This window comes from Ictidomys tridecemlineatus, chromosome 6 (assembly GCF_052094955.1).
Source record: "Ictidomys tridecemlineatus isolate mIctTri1 chromosome 6, mIctTri1.hap1, whole genome shotgun sequence".
NCBI lineage: Eukaryota > Metazoa > Chordata > Mammalia > Rodentia > Sciuridae > Ictidomys > Ictidomys tridecemlineatus.
In genome coordinates, this window is record NC_135482.1 from 142745541 (window position 1) to 142754201 (window position 8661).

Genomic DNA, 8661 nt, shown 5'->3' on the forward strand with positions numbered 1-8661 from the left:
TAAAGAGGTAAAGGTTTTTAAAACTGCAATGAAAATTTTGAAAATCTATCATGTTTTAAACAAATTAAAATATACTGAAATAGTACCTTTATATAGTTCAATAAATATTATTCTACAAAATCATATATATATTTTTATATATATATATACTTATATATGACAAAATACTAGCAAAATAAATTTTAGGAAGTTTGTTTTATATATCAAAAGCTAGTTTTTTAGTAATTAACCTTCTTTAATTTCTCGAAAGTAATTCATTAATAATTTTTATCAAATATTAATCTATGGCTAATATTGAGTAATTAAGGAAATAATGTGAAGAAAAGGATCTAAAAGAAAAATCAAGGCCTTACCACAACCAATGATGTTCTATTTAGAAAGAGCTAATAGACAATTGGAATAATAACAGACAATTGGAATAATTGCCAGAACAATTCAACAAAAGTTCGAGATTATAGAAAAATTATATGTGAAATTAGAGAACATATTTTTATGCTTATGAAACAAGGAACATCACTGACAGTAAAAATTGCGATATTTATTTAATTTTAAAATTGCCATATTTATTTAATTACTATATCAAGTGAAATATTTGACTGTGTTAGTGGTCTGAAAGTTTCTTCTCAAAATTCATATGTTAAAACTAATTGCTAATTAAATGGTATTAGGAAATGAGCCTTTGGGAGGCAATTATGTCATGAAGGCACAGTCCTTTTTAATGTAACAAGTGCCTTTATAAAAGAGGCATCAGAGTGGTGCTTTGACCCTCTACCATGTGAGGATGCAGAGAGAAGTCTCCATTTATGTGTCAGAGAAAAGATCCTCAACACCTTAGTGACAGTTTGAACTTGAACTTGAACTTCCCAAAGTTCAGAACTATGGGAAATACATTTCTGTCCTATACATCATCCAGTATATGGAATTTTGTTATAGCAGTTCAAACTGACTATGATAAATTATAGATCAAGGAGAGGACCATGCAGTGTGGCCAATACAGAGCACTATCTTGTGGTAGGGACCCAGCATAAAGCCACACAGGTATACATGAATTATGAATTCAGGCCCTTAATAAAGGAAAATCGAAATATTTTAAATAAATTTCAACTCTAAATTTCTAATGGTTATGAAAGTACTTTAAAACTTAAATTTACAAACATTTATATCTCATAATAAAGTATAACTTACTCAAAAACAACATTGTCAGGAAGCTCTGAGTTTCTTTATTCTTTAAAACTAAAAGCTGAATTTTTAAATTAAAATAAAAGACAACTTTTATTTCCAGATTTTTGTAGATTTTATGCTTGTTTCATTGGAACTATTTTGACCCAAACTCTTTGAATATTATAATCACACTACAGTCATATCCTAGAATCAGCTTAAATGTTTAGATTTGATCAAACTCTCTGCACATGGAGCCTGTGTTGGGTATGTGTGAGACCTTGCCTTTGGTTTTATTTCCCCCATTGAGTTTTTCCCAGCTTAAATTAAGTTTCCAAGAAGAACATCATGTAATCCCTTACCCCGACCCCTTCTCCCTCAAGGGCACCAAGCCAAAGGGCGCTAAAGTCAAATGTTTTCTCTACCAATCCTGGAGAGACACAGTGTCTGCTCACTGATTCCTGAGTCACCCTGCCAATCAGCACCCACCACATCACCAGAGCAAGCCTTCTTAAGCTGAAGCTTGCAGGCTCATGCTGCTGCTACTCTTTTCCTCTCTGTTTCTTCTCTTTCAGGCAACCCCCCAATAACATCTCTTGGTTGAATCTCCATCTAAAGTGAGTCACTTGCCTTTCAGCCTGACCTAGTTTTCAAAGACTGTGCCAAAGTTCCAACAAGTGCCAAAACCAAAATTTCTAATGTAAATTTTCACATATCTTTTTAGCATGCTGCTACTCTCTACTCTCCTTGGGAATTTTGTTACTTTTCCTCATTTGAGTCAATAGATAGCCTCCTGTAATATTTCCCATACATTCTATGTTTTTTTGTTTTTGAGCTCCTATCTTCTGATTAATTCCAAACTGATACTTATATTTGGTAATGTACTAAAAGTTTAAAAAGTCATTGTGAATTCAGCTGCTATCAGTCTTCATTTATTTTTTTTAATTCAGATCTTTAGTACCAGTCTTTAGAACAATCACCATAGATTTAAAAAGTAAAAATTTGTTAAAGCGTGCACAAAAGTATATGTCTTCAATTTAATTCCCAATTTTTTTTTTACTAAAGCTGAAACAGAGTGAAGTTTAATTTTTCAGTCTTTTAATAGTTGATTCTATTATATATTAGCCTAGGTAAGGAACTGTCTTCAACTGGGGTCCTAAGTCAACAGACAGATTTGTTCTGGTCATTATTTATAAGCAAAACAGTTCCTTTATACCCCTGGTTTTATTCAGATTAATTTTAACTTTGAATGCATATATGTTTTAAATTCTACCTCTTAAGATTCATATTTGCTGCTTTTCATTCTTTGGGCCATGTGAATTCAACACCAGTTCATAATTCTGGATACTTTTTTTGTTGCTGGTCATTTAGATATCTCCTCTTCTTATTTTTGAACATGAATGTCTAGTAAAAGCTCAATGAACATTTGTTTTCTGTAAGATATTCCAGCATGTCATTAATCAGTTGTCTTCACTGGAAATCTGAACACTGACTCTTTAAATAGAAAGACACATTTCTCTGAAACAATTTTTTTCAGATTAGTAAGTGAATTTTGCTTATTTTATTCTTGAAAGTCATAGTTTTTCTTAACAATCTTAATCTTCAGTGTTACAAGAATGTGACAGGCTACCAAGAAAATTTAAAATAAATTAGTTTATTGCATTTTACTCAGAAATATGTTAATATATTGCTGTATAATTTAAAACACTACAAATATTCTCTTGAAATGTGATCCAATTCTTATCGGAAGTATAAAATAAAATGTCATTCACATTATGGCTATGATTTGCTGGGGGTTTAAAAAAACAATAAAAAATTGACTAAGCTCTCAGAATTCTTCTATGCTGAAATATTTAAGTTCATTTTTACAGTTCAAACCAGGTTGCTATAGTAATGGTCAAATGATAACTTATGATAATGATATTTTTGAGGTGAAATAACAAAAGAGACTAAATTTGCCCAGCATGAATATATTTTCCCCTTTGTCCTAATTAGAAGTCAAATCCTAACTACTTTTTTCATTTTTAGTAAAATATTAGAAAATCCTTAATAATGGTAAATTAGAAACTACGTAAATGCTTTGAAAAATCTTATCTATTAAAAAATTTACAATCAATCTTAAATTTAATTTATATTTTCTCATTTCTAAGATCTTCTTTGTTCCTTAGGCTATTGTATATGATACATTCACATACATTTAAAATCAGAAAAAGACATAACACTTGCGTTAATTTGTTGTGGAATGCTTATGTCTCTGTGTATATTCTCTTCACAAATGTTTTTGACATTAGTCTTTCTCTCAAAAAGAATTAATCCCAGCTAGTAAAATTGTTTTTAATTCATAAAATTTTTCCAATTGAACAGCCCTGTTTCTTCATTTTCTGTATATGATTCCCTATAAATTTACTATTTTTCTGTAATGTCACACCCTACTTCTACCTTCAATATTTCTGCTTCCTAATAATGGAAAGAAAACTTATTCAGCAATGAGGCAATAATAATTTTTAAAAGCAAAGTGAACGTTTCAAAAGCCAAGTTCTTAGCTTGAAAAGTTAAAACTTGGCAGGCATGCTTTATAGTTCTGATATTCTATCAAATTTTAATAGTTTTAATTGCCTAATTATCTGCTCCAGTGCAATAATAAAGCCTTTTAATATTTCATTTTCTAGTACAGGAAAAGGTATTCCAGTCTGTGCTAGAGAACCTTCTAACCCTTTATTGAATGCTAAGTTGAAGTTCTTTAGTATAATCTTGCACTTTTGTAAGCCACCTCCATCTGTCATCTCACTTTTGTTTCCCCCACCTCCTTCTTTACCCAAATGTTACTTGTTTGTTCAAGGAACACCTCTGTTTCTTTTATCTTTTTCTCTTTGGCAGCTCTGGTTTTTATATCCATTTTTATACTCTTCAATAAATGTCTCTCTATTGCTATGTGTCTATTCTTTAATACAGGCAATAACTGCATTTCTGAATCTTATATGCCTCCCCACGCCTCTGAAAAGTTTTCTCTACTTCCGATCTTGCCATTAGCACCTCTCTTAATCTGCTGGTCTGTGCTGTACTGAATAGTTAGGAGAGAATCAATGCTTCTTTTCAGGCACTGACAGGAAGAACTGCCTTGGGCACACTCAGCAGAACAAGAGACCAGGAGGTCAACAACAATAAGAGGATTTAAAGACAACTTCTAGGCACTGAATTCCTACTTAGGAAATTCTGTGATCCATTTTCTGTCTTCTTTATTGAACTGATCAATCTAAGAGAGATAACTTATGAAAAATTTATTTATTTAAAATTTCAAGGATTTAGTCCTCACACTATGAGTACATAAGGCATTCCAGTGTTTTATGTACAAAAATACCATTATGGATATTCAAAATAGTACTATTTTTGTATCCAAGATGAGAACTCCGTTTCTATTTCCTACACTCCTTTCAGCCCTCCTGTCTATCAAGTTCTTCAGCCTTATTCTTTATTTATGTATTACCTGCTGGTTCTAAAATTTTTGACACTTCACAAATAAAAATGTTTACTTTCACTGAAGTTGGGATCCCAGCGTGTAGAGCCTATAAGGGGGCATCTCGTAGTACACAGGGAGCAAATACATTGCAGAATATGTAGATGGGACGATGGAGTGCAAAGCTGAATATATCCTCCCAACCTAACAAGATACGTTGGGGGAAATGAAGGAACAAGATATGATGGGGAAATGAAGGATGGCATGTTTCAAAGCGAAGGAACACTGTACTTCCCCAGCGGGAGTATATATGATGCTTGTCTGGGGAAACAGATTGGCCATCAAGAGCATGTATACATTTGCAGATGGGCTACACACAGTACCATGCTAATCCGTGTAACTGACACTACTGCGGTGGCTGTGACAGAGGTTTCACGGGGAGATCTACTTTGGCTTGAAGCCTTCAGGTATCTCTCAACTCATCAACATAGACCCACCTAGAAAAATCCCCCCAGCCTCCTAGGATTGTGGAGATGGCCTCTACAACCCCAACAGGAGAATAATCAAGGACTATAGGAACCACATTCTGAGAAATGCAGATGATGTTGATCATCTGGCCCTGTCAGAAGGATGAGATCATGAGTCACAGGCCCAAACTGTGAGTTCTGCACTAGCCTCCACCAAACACAGCCATCTGCACTGCTGGCATTGGCTGCCTTCACGAGCATGTAATTCGAGAATCTAAATTTTGACTCAGGAATAAAGGATTTCTGCACTCAAAAAAAAAAAAAAAGTTTATTTTCATTTTCATTATATGGTAGCAAAAGAACTAGTCAATGGGAATTAATACTTTAAATATTCTTCTGTGATGATGCCTCAGTTATAATCAGCTTTAGAAATGATTTCCTCTTCCTAGGGAAAGGTAATTTTCAATTCTTAAATTTGATAAAAAACCAAAACAGCCTCATTTTGAAAACCGTTTATCTATAACACACTATTTCTTCATGAAAAGTCAATGCATTGCTATTGACAGGAAAATAGTAAACCTAATTAAAGATTTTCCTAATATAACTATTCCCATCGTTAAACACAATACATCTCAAATGCATCTCCATAGGTATTAACTATATTATTATCTCCACTTAATTCATGATTAAGGGAGGGAAATCAAGTTCTCTTTATGACTTCAGGAAAATACGAATTGGAAAGTAAGACTTATAACTGAAACCCATAATCAAGTCTCAAAATTTAATTAGTTTTATGTATAGTAAGAACAGAAATAAGAGATTACATATGTCTTCAAATAATACTTTTTTCCAAATAATGCATCTGAGAAGAACCACAAGAAAGAATATTTATATGCTAACAATATGCTAAACCAGGCTTAGATTTTGTGCACCATACCTGGCTCATTATTTTACAGATATGTTGAAAACAACTAAGAACATGGTTCGTTTGTTTTTAGAAAAATATTTTTATGAGAATTTTTGTGACAGACCCAAATTGAAAATTAGAAATACAAATGACTAAGAAGATAAGACCTCAGGGCTGGGGTTTTAGCTCAGCGGTAGAGCACTAGACTAGCAGGTACCAGGCCTTGCCATCCTCAGCACCACATAAAAATAGATAAGTTAAATAAAGGAATTGTGTCCAACTACAACTAGAAAATAAATATTAAAAAAAAGATTACAAGACCTATCAAATAAGGATTTAGTTAAAAACTGAAGAATAGCATTTGATGAGAAAATGTCTTTATTATGGTTTTAGAAATCAGAACTCTTTACTGATGATCATGAAACTCAAGGTCTGATACTATAAAGGATAAAAACTATGAAATAATATATAAAGAGATAGCAGTTTATGAAATATTTTACATTTTCTTTCAAAAAATTTATAAATAAGTTAAACATTTAAACCATTTCTCTTAAAAAAACTGAACTAAAATATTTACTTATTTAACATGTTTATTGATGTCATTAACAGTCACCTAACTTGTATATCTTAAACTGAACTCTTTTAAATCAGTGAAGAGAAATCTTTAAACACACATATGTCCCCCCCCACACACACACAGGTAAACCCTGTGATCAGTTCTAAAATTATGCATTCATAGCTGCTTTCAAATTCCAATTTATGAAGAAGAAAACAGAGCTGATATCGTAAATGAACAAATTCCATTTAGCCTCACCAAAGACATGCCAAGTGAGTTTTGCAGGTATATTTTATTAGATTTTGTTTGTAAGTTCACTTGTATTCCCAAAAGTGTTGCAATAGTTAAGTTTTACACCTAAGCCACAGAGTGAGCTGCAGGGTGGAGTGGTCGCTAAGCAACCTAACCAGGAGAACATTAAGTACCAGATTTTCCTCATTTAAATCTGTTTGAGAGCTAGAGAAGTGAGATTTTCATGGGAAGAACTTTTCAAGTTGATTTGGCTAAACTAAGCATACTGCAATTTGTATGCCTGAAATCCTGTCAGATTGGCAAAAGCCAAAACAACAGAAATTGCTTGAAGAAAATACGATTGATGCTGTGAGAAGGATTTTTCTCTGAGGGGTAGTCTCAGTTTTGTTCTTAAATAAAAAAGACATTTTTCAAAAATTGTAGAAATTTCACATTTGGTATACTTCTATTCCAATTTCACTTGATAATTTTAAAATAATTATTTTCATTCCAATTTATTATAACATTAATATTAATCCAAGCTTAATCACAGCTATAACTAAATTGAAAAGTTTTACTCTTTCTGGTATATTGAAATAGAAAATATGTAAATTTTTAAAAGGTTCCAGGCATTAGCAAGTCAAGGGGAGGAGAAACGTGGGAAAGAGACTGGACAGGTCTTTGATTTTAAAAACCAAACAAACATTATTAGTTTTCCTTTCTTTTATGACTTTTAAAAATAATTATTGCCTTCTTTGAATGTCAACATTTTAAGTCATGTGTGCACCTGAATAATTAAAAATAATTATAATTATTAATATGTAGTTAACATTTTTGCCTTCTCTGAGATTTACATTAATAGTCATAGCATATATTCATTTATAAGTTGTAGTTTTCAATAAATAATAAGTTTGTGAAAAAAAATCCATGGTTTTGTGTGAGTTATATACTTTATTAATGTTATTACAATATATGTTATACATTTTATATTACAATGTATATGTTATATAATTATTTGGCTCACTTTAGTAAATAGAGTGCACAAAATGTTGATTATTTGTGTATTTTATTGTTAATGTAATTTGGGAGTTTTAAAAACAATCCTGCTATGATATACTTGTATATGTCTCTAAATATACTTCTGAAAGTATTCCTCGCTGTATAGAAGACTAGGTCATGGGTATCCTATATCTTCAACTTTACTATATATTAACGAATTGGTTTCCAAAGTTTTTCTACAAATTAACATACCCAGCATCTCAGTTGTCAAAATCTTTAAATTTGTTACAACAGAGGTTTTTGGGAGTTTTGTTTGTTTTGTTTTGTTTTCTCATTTTGCCAATAGAACAAATCAATGTATATCTCACTGGTTTCAATTGGCATCTTCATGACTAATAGTGAAAATGACTATCATTTAATGTGTTTCTAGTCTGTGACATGCACTTTGAGAGCCTGATTGCATGAATGTTTAGTATCTTCACCATCTCCATCTCTACCTAAGGTGCACATCCACATGGTACTTCTCCCTGCAAGAGGATTCAATTCCTTGTGGCTATTAAAATAATTCAATGTGATTGTCCCTTCTGTGCACAATACTTAAAACAACAACAAAACAAAACAAACCCAGTGATTTCCTAATTCTTTAATCTCTGTCCTGATGAACAAGGGCCTACAGTGGAGCTGAGATGACCACTGCAACCCTTTCTAACTAGTTCTTGTGATTACACCAGAATGATTTCAGGTATGTCCCTCAGAGTAGCAGCCAGGAATTTTTTAGAAGGGAAAGAAAAAAGGATAAAAAGGAAACTCTCAAGGGAGAGAGTGGGTCTTCTCAGAGAGAACAAAAATGGCATGAACCTCCTTCCCTTCAGTTTTATTGGCGTTCCCA

General features: G+C 32.3%; 1 pseudogene; it reads left to right on the top strand.

The window, feature by feature from the left end:
- Window positions 1-948: 948 nt before the first annotated feature.
- LOC110598545 (MORN repeat-containing protein 5 pseudogene) lies at window positions 949-5246 on the top strand (annotated as a pseudogene).
- The last annotated feature ends 3415 nt before the right edge of the window (window positions 5247-8661 follow it).